Source organism: Crotalus tigris, unplaced genomic scaffold, assembly GCF_016545835.1.
Source record: "Crotalus tigris isolate CLP2741 ecotype Arizona unplaced genomic scaffold, ASM1654583v1 scf7180000017973.899353, whole genome shotgun sequence".
In the NCBI taxonomy this organism is placed as follows: Eukaryota; Metazoa; Chordata; class Lepidosauria; order Squamata; family Viperidae; genus Crotalus; species Crotalus tigris.
In genome coordinates, this window is record NW_024096753.1 from 230,873 (window position 1) to 245,203 (window position 14,331).

The 14,331-nt window shown below is 37.9% G+C and overlaps 1 protein-coding gene across 1 annotated transcript in view; it reads right to left on the minus strand.

Annotated features, from left to right (window-relative positions):
* The window catches only part of FGF10 (fibroblast growth factor 10), a 104,333-nt gene that overhangs the window by 10,106 nt on the left and 79,896 nt on the right, over positions 1 to 14,331 (minus strand). The gene's annotated exons all lie outside the window — the stretch shown is intronic.

A 14,331-nucleotide genomic window follows, 5' to 3' on the forward strand; every position in this document is an offset into this window, starting at 1 on the left:
TCTTAGCACAGATTTTCACTGAAATTTATCAAAAGAGACATCTAAACCACAATATTGCATTAAATTTATAGCATATGTCAATAGAATAGCAGATTCATTATGATAGGCAGAAACAGTGGTAAGCACTTTATTCCTTATAGGATATTTAGATAAAATTAAATTTCTTGGCTGTACTTTATGTTTTTTGCAACTATATTTTAGAATATGGCTAAGCTAAATCTGATGGTTCACATTGTCTTGTCTTCTCAAATACCATAAAATTCGATTTCGTTTTCAGTAAAATATGTTTTACCTTTTTTCTTTGAGAAGAGTAATCCATAGAGTTTCCTCTCTGTGGAGTGTGGATGTCTTTGGCTCTTTCTCTATCCCCCCCCCCGTCTCCCCAAACTAGGTAAGCAATATTATTTTTATTTAATGATAATATTAACAACTTAACTTCAAATCATGGCCAGGTGATATATTTAAAATTGCTTATATTCCATCCCATTTCTTCTAGCATGATAGCATGCTGCATATTTTAATTTGTCAGGTAGTTTGTGTAATTTTTGTTTTGTTGTATTAACCAGTCATTGCCTGCAATAAACATTAAACTGAAAAGGCAGATTGACTCTCCGTCCCCGTCTATGGAATGCCTTATTATAAGCAGATATCCTGGAAAATTATTGTCACAGGAGTACATAATATATTTGCAGGTTGAGGTTTATACTCAGCAGTTCACTGGCACCTGCCAATCATATTTCAAAAAATAGATGGAGAGAGGTCAAAGAAATGGATTTTTGATTAATTTTAATTGAACATAAATCACATTAATTATATTCAGTTAAATGGATTACTCTCTATTCATATTGAAAACTGCAATTCAATGCTAACTTTTGGAGAGATTCTTGAGGCCCCATCCAAAGTTACTGGGAGCCAAATATAGCTTTGCAATATCAGATTAACTGTCCAATCTAAGCACCTATTTACAGATATATCATTTATTTGGTTCATTATGGCTGTCAAGCACCAGGGAAATCAGGAGATTCAAGCAGTTCAAGTGAGTATAAGGATTTATTGCAAGGTTAAGGTTTCTCCAGAATCTGAACTACTAACAATCAAGGGAAATTAGTGGGATTTAACAAGAAATTCAAGGTAGACTGGACTTATAGTCTTAGATCTCTTGTGGGCGTGCAGGGACTCATGACTGATGATGTATTTGACCCCCTCCCATGGGCTCAGACTCTTCTACAGGCTGTTTGAATTGTTGTGTATAATAGTTTAATATTTCAAACCAGGGCTTTAGCATTAATTACGGTTAATCTATATTGGTCATACAAATAAAAAAATAGGGATTTTGAGGACAGCTATGTTACAGATTTAAATTGTTCCACCTTGGATTTTGTTTTCTTAAATTTTTTAGTTCTGGTGTAGGAAGAAAAAGGAAACTGAGAAGAAAGAGATATTAGAAATTAGAAAGACAAGCAGTTGGAAGAAAAATGCCAACAATGACCATTGCTATTCAAACTCTTCTCTCTCCATCTGTGCACTTTTAATGCATGATGGGAAATGTAGTGATGGAAGAGAATATACAATATGTAATGAGAACACATGCCTTTCACTTAGTAGCATTTGAGTAAAGTCATAATAAAACAGTTATAATTGATGATTTTTAGAAAAATCCTGAGGTTCAGGGTTGTCTAGCTTCAGAATATACAAGTCAAAAGTGATGCTTTCTCTGTTGTATAAATCTGGAAACTTGTTGGGGCTATTATTATGTTACAGTATTAATTTTATGCAATTCACTCATAGTAATTAGCATAGAAATTAATTCTAATATCACTTACTTCTTCAGTTGCATCCAGTGCTTTTTTTGTAAAAAAAAAAAAAAAAAAAAAAGGTGCCGGAACTCACACACATCATACAACCTGCCTTGCCTACCCTACAAGGTTCCATCCAAAAGAGGTGCCGGAACTCCGTTCTGGGCGTTCTATGACAAAAAAAGTCCTGGTTGCATCCATTCAGGGCCCAGTAATATATTACCCTAATATTGTAATATAATGAGATGAAAGGAAGTAAACAAAAATCAGAACTGAGTTTTGTTTTTAGTAACATTTTGTGTGGGGCACAGTTCTCTTCTCCAATAATAAATCATCCATTTTATCAGACATAAGCAATTAATGCAATCCACATGAATGGGGCCAGGAAAAACAATTTTCTTTTCCTTTCTGCCACAAGATTTGTGAATTCTTTACCATGACTAGCATCTGATTAGTCTATCATATATAATAGGTTACAATATAAGCAATAAAACACTCATAAATAATGTTTTATTTGCTTCAAAACTTTATTGGTCATCTAATGTGACATTGTCATTCCGAGTCAACATTGTGTTTCTTGTTCTCTATATTGTTAGAACCAGCTCTGAATCTGGGGCAATTTGTTTTTCCTTTTTAAAAAATATACTCATTAATGGAACAAACTTCTCCTATAACAGTTGCTATACCATCTTCCAACTTGATAATGGCAACAGATGTATCAGGCTCCTGATTTTTCTATTCCCATAGCTGCCTTTCAGATGGAAAGAACTGAAAGCTGTTTATGCACAGGTTATCTTCTGCTGTTCTGTAGTAACTGATACTCAGTGACAGATTGCTAGCTCATTGTGTAAGTCCCATAATCCACATAAAGATCCATTGTTCATGAATTTTTCTTCTTTAAGTCTATTTAAGCTAATGATCATTTCCACATCTGGTGACAGTGAACTCCAGGAAGTAATCATGTGAAATATTTTCTTTTGTCCAATAATTGTTGACCATTAAATTCTTGGAGAAAGGGCAAGATACGGAAGTGAGAACAAACTAAATAGAATCTGCTCTGAGTTTTCTAGTTGGAATCAATCGGAACTATTTTTTTTTTCAGAAAGAATCTCATGCAAAATCGACTATAAAGCTATTGCTTTCTTCTCCTGGAAATGCCACATTATTGGTGATTTGTATGGATTGTAGAGTCCATCATATATTTGTATGGATTGTAGAGTCCATCATATATTAAATTCTTACAGACAGTCTGGTGCCATTTGATTTCTGACACATAAGGATTGTAGTAACTGTCATTCCAGCTTTAAAACAAGGAGGGAAAATGGTCCTGTCCACCTTAATCTATCTTTGTTTAGCAAGAGGTATAAAATGGCCAGTTTGATGATTTGCATTAAGAACCCCTGTTGTAATCCAAGCAATACAGTTTTCTTTTCATCAAAAGAGTATTTATGTCTCACTGCAGCTTGAACTGGCTCATTTTCCTTTTTGTGATCAATACTCTGCTGCTTGTCAGACAGCAATAGGGAACGTAGACAATTATTTCATAAGGATATGTTTGTTTGCTCTGGCCTCTGTAGTAATGCCAGACTGAATTAATTTCTTGTTGCATTAACATTTTCATGGAATTGTATTAGTTTATGTGCCAATTGTCTAATTTTTTTTATCTTATTTTGCTTATAAGGATTGCAACATTTTACAATAAACTGCACTTCTATTAACTAATAAGTATCATTTTGCAGCACTAGACATCTGTTCAACTTTTGAGCTGGATAACATGTTCACATGAAGCTGGCAAGTAGAGCAGTTCAAATGGATCCAGCAACTTATTTTGCTTTGACCCAATATTTAACCAACTAATACTGTGGCTAGTTGGACCATTTAATCAAATGAATCAATTATATTCATATTTATGTAGTTCTGATCAGAATTTATGACCTTTGTCCCACATAGTGATAGAATGAAATTTGGATCCCCCCCTTATGTTTGTCTAAATTAAGCTAGATTTAATAATAGTGGGAATTTTGATTGAACTTGGATGAATTCTGGATTTTGTAATGTAAAAGATGAATTGGAATTGATTTTCCTATCCACAGGTGGCCTCAACTCCAATTCTGGGGATCCGGTCTCCATTTATTAATTTGTAATCCTGCAAACCTGTTGTCCTACAAGGGCAGTGGCAAAAACAAAAGAAAAAAAAAGTAGAAAAACTGGTGGTGGGTTGTAGTTGTGGTTCAGAGTTGCTAATAATAATAATGATGATGATGATGATAAAGTTGGAAGGGACCTTGGAGGTCATCAAGTCCAACTCCCTACTCAGGCAGGAAACCCTATACCATTTCGGACAAATGGCTGTCCAGTTTCTTCTTAAAAACTTCCAGTGTTGGAGCATTCACCGCTTCTAGAGGCAGGTTGTTCCACTGGTTAATTGTTCTAACTGTCAGGAAGTTTCTCCTTAGTTCTAGGTTGCTTCTCTCCTTGATTAGTTTCCATCCGTTGCTTCTTGTCCTGCCTTCAGGCGCTTTGGAGAATAGCTTGACTCCCTCTTCTTTGTGGCAGCCCCTGAGATATTGGAACACTGCTATCATGTCCCCCCTCGTCCTTCTCCTCGTTAAACTAGACATAACCAATTCCAGCAACCATTCCTTATATGTTTTAGCCTCCAGTCCCCTAATCATCTTTGTTGCTCTTCTCTGTACTCTTTCTAGAGTCTCAACATCTTTTTTACATCGTGGTGACCAAAACTGGATGCAGTATTCCAAGGGTGGCCTTACCAAGGCATTGAAGAGTGGTATTAATACTTCACGTGATCTTGATTCTATCCCTCTGTTAATGCAGCCTAGCACTGTATTGGCTTTTTTGGCAGCTGCAGCACACTGCTGGCTCATATTTAAATGATTGTCTACTAGGACTCCGAGATCCCTCTCACAGTTACTACTATTGAGCAAGATACCCCCTATATTATACCTGTACATTTGGTTTTTCTTGCCTAAATGTAAAACCTTACTTTTTTTACCATTGAATTTCATTTTGTTAGATATCTCCCAGTGTTCAAGTCTGTCCATATCCTCCTGTATCTTAAGCCTGTCTTCTGGAGCGTTGGCTATTCCTGCCAGCTTGGTGTCATCTGCAAATTTGATGAGTTTCCCACCTATCCCCTCATCCAGATCGTTGATGAAGATGTTGAAGAGCACTGCGCCCAAAAGAGAGCCCTGGGGCACCCCACTACAGACTTCCCTCCATGTAGATGCGGTTCCATTGAGGACCACACGCTAAGTACGGCTGGTCAACCAGCTACAGATCCATCTGGTGGTGATGCCGTCTAATCCCATTGCTAGACTAAATCTGATTTCTAGATGAACTGGTAAGAAAGGAATAAATCAGGAAAGTTTATTGACACCATGTTTTTTGAGATAATCTACTGACAATTTTTAACAGACACAAAGCTGGGTGTAACATTAACAATACATGTTAGTGCATAAACACACACACACACACACACACACACACGGATGTATATATCCCCATGTAATGACATGCTTTTATTTTGTAAACAAGCACAGTGGGTAGATTGGTGAAAATCTGATGTATTCCTTCCTATCTTGAAAATATTTACCAGAACCAAGAAAAACCCAGGAAATATTTAAAATATGTTCCCTCTCTTCAAATGTAATAGCATAATCTAATATTCTACTATCATAATCTATCATCCCGTTTAGTGTAATTTTCCTTATGAATATTTCCAGATGTACAATGGAACAGAGAAATTTGAAAGAATCCTGAACTTGCTTAATTCAAATGATGTGATGTCTGAAATATTTTATGCTGCTTCTAGAAGTCTCTCAACCAGAATGGCATGTGGGAAGACCATGAATTTAGCTACTCCTGGTTTCAAATCTCTTCTCAGTATTGAGAAGTGTTTTTTTTGTGTATAAAATGGGTTTTCTCTTTGTACCCTGTTCTTGGGATTTATTATAGTTGGGATAAACAAGCAAAATATTTTGATGAACAGCTAAAAAGTGAAATAGGAGCATATATTTCCATAGTCCATTGTGTGCCAATTTTACAAATGTGGACCAAATATTATCTTTACTACTTACTTATGAATTATCAGTTTGTCTTCTTGTTTGACTAAGTATGCAAATCAGCAAAAAGGAAATACTTTGTGTAAGTTTTGTCATGAACAAGTATGGTTTCATTGAGGTTGTGTTTTCCCTTTATTTTGTGAAGGGATGTTTCTATGGATAAAGATTTTTAAGAGTAAATCAATTCCCCCCCCCCAAAAAAAAACCCTCTTTGCTGCTTCAAAGTATTTGTTTCTGAAAAATGTGTTACCAGATGACTTTACTGTTAACAGCAAACCCTTTTTCAAGGTAACTGGACTTTGGTTTTTTTCCTTGAAGACATTTCACTTTTCATTCAAGAAGCTTTTTCAGCTCTGACGAAATGGTGGAGTTTGGAAGGACTTATATTCCTTGCAGTTATCTGCTCATTACCATTCTTTTTGAAAAAGCACTTTTGGAACAACCATGACCTGGATGATTGAGAATCACCATAGAAGATTAACAACAAAGAAAAAAAGGAGGAAAACAGCTTTGGTATTTCTCAGTAGTACATACACAATTCAAGCTTGTACTATCTTGAAATACACATTTGCAATCCTCATATTAATTGTTTTCAGGCAAATATACTATTTTTTCATCCTTTTTTAACATCAGAAAATGGCAACTATTATAGCTAATCCTACTTGCCTACATCCACTATAAAAGCAGGTTTCTCAGTTTTGGAACCATTCCAACTTATGTTAGTTAGAAACATTTTAAATATCAATATGAGATGTGTCCTGTAGACGTTGCAAAATGCTTGCTTTATAGATCTATCACTTAGGACCATACTTTCCAGAACAACCAAATATGCTAGTTAAAATCAACTGTCCCTTTGGAATTAAAACAAATTCTTTTTAACCAAAATGACAAAACAAAAAACAAAAAACTGAAGAATGGTTGCCTAAGGTGCTGCATACAGAGGACTCCTTATCATATGTTCTCTGTGATTTTATACATTGTTTCCACACTTCTTTATATTCTTATTAAACAATGTGAGAGAAATGAAAGACACTTTTAGAAAATCACAGGCTATGGTAGAAGTCTAGTTAATTCTTATTAAGACAAATGACTAGTTAGATAATACTAGTTCTAAGGTTCAGCTACTTGATTGTATTCTTGACTGTAACACTATTCATTATCCTCCAGTCTCTAAATTTATCCTTAAAAGAAAAAGGATTAAACACTTGGAATGGATACAAGATTATTGAGTTTTATGCGTTTCACTAAATGGGCCTGGAATATGACTGATTGACAGGTACAAATGCCCAAATATCATATTAAATGAATATGAATAAACTTGGGGAAGGAATGCTTTGCTTTGATTGCAGAACTATATGCTTAGAAAATATTTACAGATTGTTGACTTCTGATGAGGATCTGCATGAGAGCTAGCTGTAGGCTTCAGATTTCCAAAAATGCCCATGGAAAACCATAATCAGAATATTCTGTATGCACATTCTCAGCCTCTGTGGTCCAACAAATGTTCAACTTCATATAATATTGGCTGTCTCTACATGGTGTGCACTAACTAAATCCGTATAATATTCCTAACTGGCCATTAATTTAAGTCTAATCTTTAAGCATCAAATAATCTACCTTTGAAGTGGAATATATATTTTTCAACATGTCTAAAGTCTACATAGTGTAGCAGATTGTGCTTTTGTGCACTGAAATTTGAAACTTCGGCTTGCTTATGGAATCCACATATGGATTTCCAAACAATTTCTCCCAAACTGATGCTCAGGGGAATGGGCTCTGTATCAGTAGTTTTTGTTTCTTGAAATCTCTTGATCATTTTCCTTGGCTTCCCCTACTTGGCATGTGTGAATCAGGGTAAATCTGATTCTTTATACTTTTTGGCTTGAAGGATAAATTTTGCTTTAGATTTAGAAGGAATATGTCCAGATTTTGACATATGTTTTCTGGTTTGTTTAGGGACAAAGATTTTTTTTTTTAAAAAAAAAACTTACCTTTGAAAATAAATGAGATGGTAAGACCCTTGACATTTGATGTTTTTTGTAACAAAAAGACCATATAGTATTTTCTAAGCACATAAGCTAATTTGAACTGAGATATATGCCAAAATCTGTCCTTTTAAAACTTTCATTATAGAGTTCATATCTCACAATATTATACAAAGTTGTATTAAATGAAGACAAATTTCCAGGTACAGAAGGGATAGAATTTATATGAGTTGCACCTGAGCTCCCTTGGCTGGGCTGCTATGTTGGAGGAACAAGCAGGCTGTGGAATTCTGGGAGTTGAAGTCCACATGCCTTAAAATTGTCAAGTTTGGGAAACACTGCCCTACAGTCATGCGCACTTGGATTAAAAAAGGAGTGAAAGCAGCATGGAGTTGGGGAGAAACTTTGTTATAAACAGGAACTCCGTGAACGCCTGATTCTGCTTTAAGAAAACAGAATATGGCCTCAACTGAAGCCTAGTTTTCAGGAGGTAAAAGTTTCCATCAACAGGAAAAGCCCAAAAGCTATGCAGAGCTTTATACTTTTTTAACTTCAAAATCAATTCTGGAACTGATTCTAGAGCAGTGCAAAGCACACATCTGGAAATGGTGTTATTCTCACCTGTTTGCCCATTTGAGATTGCTAGGATGCTTCTGATTCTTCTGAAGATTTAGATTGAAGCCTGCAAGTGATACTCTTCGGAAAATATTTTATTTTCTCATCTATCTCATTTATTGACTAAGGCTGAAAATTCAGATCTCTTTTAATTGTCAATGGCTGTGCTGTAGTATCTTTAAAATAAACTGTTAAATTTTCAGAATGAGGCAAGAGAACCAGGAGACATAATCAAACATAACTGGAGAATATATTTTCTTTTTTGTAGTAAAAAAAAAAAAAAACCCAAGAAGGACGTATTAAGGTTTAAAATTAAATGAGCAATGTATGAATTCTTCACAGTTGCTCTCATGGGTGGGCTCTTCGAATATATGAGTGAATATTTTCTAAGGGATTAATTCATCCCAACTGGAATGACAGTTACAGGAAGAGATCTGAATGTTGTCTTTAGTTGGAACAGTATGACAGGTTGAAAAAGACTTATTTTTGAACCAATTTTCTATCTTGTGTGGATTTTTTTTTGCTTTGCTTTGCTTTGTTTTCCTTTACACAGTAGCAAAAATATTATTGTGGTGTAACCAATGAAGTTTGCTCTTGTTAAAAATAATAGTAGATGCAAGTGACATCACCTGAAGAATTATATTCTTCACATGAATAAAGGAGACATCTGTATTGCAAACACAAATCACTTTGAAGCCTGTTTCCAATTGAGTGATGTTTCCTTATAAAACATCTGGAAATTACAGTTTGCTTATGATACTGTGAATTGTCTGTTAAAGTCCTCTAACTCCCACACAGAACTAGTTACTCTGGTTTAGTCACCCTTTTTATTTTTTTTTGCCTCCAGTCTAGTCAAGAATATGAGAAAGTGCCACCTAGTGTACAACATTGTATATGTTCAAACCAGTAATGTCTTAATGTGCTTTTATTTCAATTCTTCTGAGTCAAATGGCCACATCAATTGTACTAAAAAGCAAGATACAGCAATAATGGCCTAATTCTGTGTCATATTAAGTTGTCTGACTTCTACTATTTTTGGTTTAATATTTGTAAAATAATGTGGCACTGCCCTTGGAAAGAGGGAAGAGAGCAATGAACCATTAAGGAAAGAGGAAACAGTAATTCAAGTCCTGAGAAAGTAGAACACATGAGAAAAAAAAAACCTCAAAATAATCCTATCTTGATTTTGCTTGGAATAAAATATGGCAGATTGAAACTTGGACAGTTTTCAAGATTTTATTCTACCCTATAAAAATAAAGCACATTCCTGGAATTCTATTTCTTGATGTTACCTAACTCAAAGGGCTGATAGTAATAAAACACAGACCAGAAAAGAAAAAGGTCTTAAATTTTAGTCAGCTACTTCCAGTCAGAATCAATAAGTGTTAGACATACTAATAATCTGATTGGGACTACTTGTGTTTCAGCTGCAACAGCTACTGGTGTTTCAGCTATCCCTTATTCCTTGACCAAGCACAATTCAGCAGATTTGATATGGGTGTATATATGTAGTAAAGGCTTCTCCCATCTCTATCCATCCATGGCTACTACTAATTTACTCTGAATTGTTTTTCTCCCTTCTCATCTTAATCCTGAAACAATTGTAAACATAAGCAAGCTTAGCCAACCATTTATATTTTGTTCATTAAACTGCACATAAATTCCTGAAATGCTCCTTATAAGTCATTCATTTGGTGGTTAATGTAGCTAAATAGTAATTCAGTTAAGAGTCTGACCAGAAACTTTCCTTTCCTCCCTTCTTTCAAAGCAACTGGGTGACAAGCACCACTGATAAAGCAGCTGTTGTATTAAGTCAAAAGACAGGCAAAGATTTGAGAAGATACAGGTTTTCCTGTAGCAGAGCTACTTCAGGGAGGCCTTGTTATCAGCTGTCTTAGATCACTACATAAAGTATTTCATCAAAACTCCTGTTATCTCTCCAGATGGTCACCTACCAGTTAAATATTTTAAGAACTCTGAAACATCGAGAATGGAGGCCCTTTAGTTGGTTGTATTAACAATGCTTTGACTGTTTCTCACCAAAATATTGGATGCTGCAAAAATCATTCTACACCTCTGGGTGATCATTAAGACTTCTGCAGGATGGGACCACCTCTGTCATTTGTGGATTGCTGTAGTAGAAAAATACCAGAATGTATACTCTGTCCCCAATTTTAATGCCTTACAAAGGCTAACAAAGGTACTTAAAAAACTCTGCTACCAAAACAATTATCAAAATTGCTATCAGTCACCAAAATGATGAATATCAGATTCTGGAAATCTAATTGGTTCTGGTTACTGTTATCATATGTTGCTTGTCTAATTAAGAATGTGAAGACATGGTAGGAAAGTTTGAAATTTTCTATAACCTTAGCTAGCATATTTGATAATAAGGTATAGAAATGATTGGAGTGAAATACTCCATATAGCCATGCAAATATATTTTGCATTATTGGTTACTGTATAATTGCAAACAATGCTGGGAAATGCTCTAAATCTAAATAGGGATGTGCAAAAATGAAGAATATCCTACATAAATTTAATAGATAAATAAGAAGCTTTCTCTAACACCACAGCATGAGAGAAGGTACAATGACAAAATTGCATCTTGATAAAAATGTCATTTGATTTTCAGCTCTGTTGTGTTATCTGTACCTTGGTACCCTGATGGCAACTTTGAATGGTTCTTTTTTGACCTCCCTATGTAATAGCATTCAAAGCAACTCAAGGCTAGCTCTCCTGTGTATCTATGTAAACAGTTGCCCATAATTCAAGCCTCATCTTATGCACTTTTTTTTACAAGATCCTCCACCAGCCAAAAAATTACAACAACTTACTGAAGGCTAAGATGATGACTGGCATTTACTGCAATGAAGTATTTTTAGTTAAGGCATATATGTTGTTTATTTAGACAAAATGCTATTCCACACTTAATAAATCATGTAAAGTGTAACTTTTATATGCACTGTGAAACTAAAAATAATTGTATAATAAAATTTGCTTTATTGCCATATCCACTTTATTGCTGTGGTCCGAGACCAAACCTGCAATATCTTCCAGGTATACCTACATTGCATAGATCAGGCACATGCCTTTTACAGTATTTTTATCTTTGAATACTCAATATGCTCCTCTTTGTCTGGATTATGCTGCCTATCTCTCTGGAGAAAGCACTTTACATTCTCTCCATTGTAATAACAATAAGCACCATTTCCCTAAACATTCTTTCAACACTTCATTAAAAAAAAAAATCAGAAAGTAAAGTCTTAGCTTTTCTGAATACTCTGGAAGGTGGGGATGAGAAGCCCAATAGTTATAAAGTTCTTCAGCAATCAAAACACATAAATTGATCCTGAAATTGTTTTACTCCACTGACATTGAGCCAGGTAATGGCCTGCCATTCCTTTCTGTAGAATTGGATGCAAGCATTTATGAATGTATTTTCAAATTTGGCCAACAGTTCAAAGTCCTCTTGTAGATGACAAGAGCGCCTTAAAACGATCACTTGACTATGAGCCAGCAATGTGCAGCAGCAGCCAAAAGGGGCGTTGTCTTACCTGAACGCCTTTTCTCAGCAGGATGATGTAGAGTCCAAATGGATGGGTTCTATGACGGCCTTCCTGCCTGGCAGACTGGGTAAAAACTTCGGCCACACCCCTTCCTTTGGGCGTGACCCCAGTTTTGACTTAGGCGAGAAACTTTGTTGGAATTAACCTTGCAGCTCTTTATTATATCTTTATTATAACCCTGCCTAGACCTATCCTCTGGGTGGGCTTGGACTCTACATCATCCTGCTGAGAAAAGGCGTTCAGGTAAGACAACGCCCCTTCTCCAGCAGGATGGCTGTAGAGTCCAAATGGATGGGACATACCAAAGCCCTCATGTCCCCCTGGGAGGGAATGTCTAGGCTACCGAACTCTGAGCAGATACGACTTGTTGAAGAACTCTTCTGCCAAAAGCCGCGTCTGCTGCTGCTAGGGAGTCTAAACGGTAATGTCGAATAAAAACCGAAGGTGAGGACCAGGTTGCGGCCCTGCAAATCTCTTCCACCGGAGCTTGCGTTAGCCACGCCGCAGATGTAGCTGCGCTCCGAGTTGAGTGAGCAGTCACCTGAGTGGGTGCTGGCAAATCCTGTGAGACGTAGGCCTGCGCTATGCAGGCTCTGATCCACCTGCCTATGGTGGAAGGAGATACCTTCTTTCCCATAGTTGCTGGTTGAAAGGACACAAATAATGCTTCAGTCTTTCGGAAAGCCGAGGTGCGTTTCACGTAGAAACACAGCGCTCTCCGCACGTCCAGCTTGTGCCATCTGTGTTCTAGTCTATGTTTGGGTCTTGGACAGAAATCAGGAAGCGAAAGTTCCTGAGATCTGTGAAAGATGCTATTTACCTTCGGAATGAAGGTCGGGTCTGGTCTAAGAACGACCCTGTCTTTGAAAAAGGTACACAGATCCTTCCTTACTGACAGTGCTGCTAGTTCTGAGATTCTTCTTGCTGAAGTAATTGCCACAAGGAAAGCTACCTTCAGTGATAGGTGATGGAGTGAGCATGTTTCAAGAGGTTCGAAGGGTGCTGATGTCAAGGCTAGAAGGACCTTAGGCAGGTTCCAGGACGGGTACCTGTGTATGACTGGGGGCTTTGTGTTAGATGCCCCTTTTAAAAAGGCATTAATAGCTGGATGCTGTGCTAGGGAAGTTAAGTTGTCGCAGGAGAGTACAGTTGAGAGGGCCGATATCTGTCTGCGGATAGTATTGACTGACAGGCCCTTATTAAGACCCTCCAGTAGGTAATCTAGGATATTGGGAATAGATACTGCGGTCGGGTCTAGGTGAAGCGAAGCGCACCACCTACAAAATCCCTTCCACGTAGCGTCATAAATCCTATTAGTGGACGCTCTTCGTGATGCCTGTATGATCGATATCACCCCTGCAGAATAAGATTGTTTAGTTAAGCTTTGCCGCTCAAATGCCAAGCGGCTAGTTGTAGCCACTGGGGATCTGGGTGTACAAGCTTGCCCTGACTGAGTTTTACCTTGTCCGGGGGGATCCTCCACGGAGGTGATATCGAAAGGTCCACGAGGTCGGCAAACCACGGGCGCCGTGGCCAGTGAGGGGCAATGCAGACCATTTCTGCGCCCTCCAGGATCATCTTGCGTATGGTTGCCGGTATTAATGGCAGTGGTGGGAAGGCGTACAGGAGTTGCGCCGGCCACCGGCACCTGAGAGCATCCGTTCCCTCCGATCCCGGGGACGGGAATCTGGAGAAGAACCTGGGGAGCTGTGTGTTCTTGTGGTTGGCAAATAGATCTAGGTGCGGTTGTCCGAACCTCCGGGAGATCTCCTCGAAGAGAGCCGGGTCCAGACGCCATTCCGACTGGTCCACCTTGGCTCTGCTCAGGGAGTCTGCCTGGGTGTTTGTCTCCCCTGAGATGTGTTCCGCTCTGATGGAACTCACATTGGCTTCTGCCCACCGAGACAGAGCCAATGCTTCCTTCATTAGTTCCACTGATTTCGTTCCTCCCTCCTTGTTTACATGCGCCTTGGCTGCTACATTGTCTGTAAGCACGAGGACGTGCCTCCTCGTTACTAGGTGTGAGAAATGACGGAGGGCCAGGTGTATGGCCCGGAGCTCTAGCCAGTTGATGCTGTGTGACAGGTCCTTCTGACCCCACTGGCCCTGTGCTATCTGGGTCCCCAGATGGGCTCCCCATCCGAACAGGCTCGCATCTGTCGTGAGCGTGACCCTGTTCGGTTCCCTGAATATGCTCCCCTTGAGTGTCATGGGGGATAGCCACCATTTTAGTGATTTCATCACCTGTGCTGGTACCGGCACTCTCCTGCTGGAGGTGCTGAGG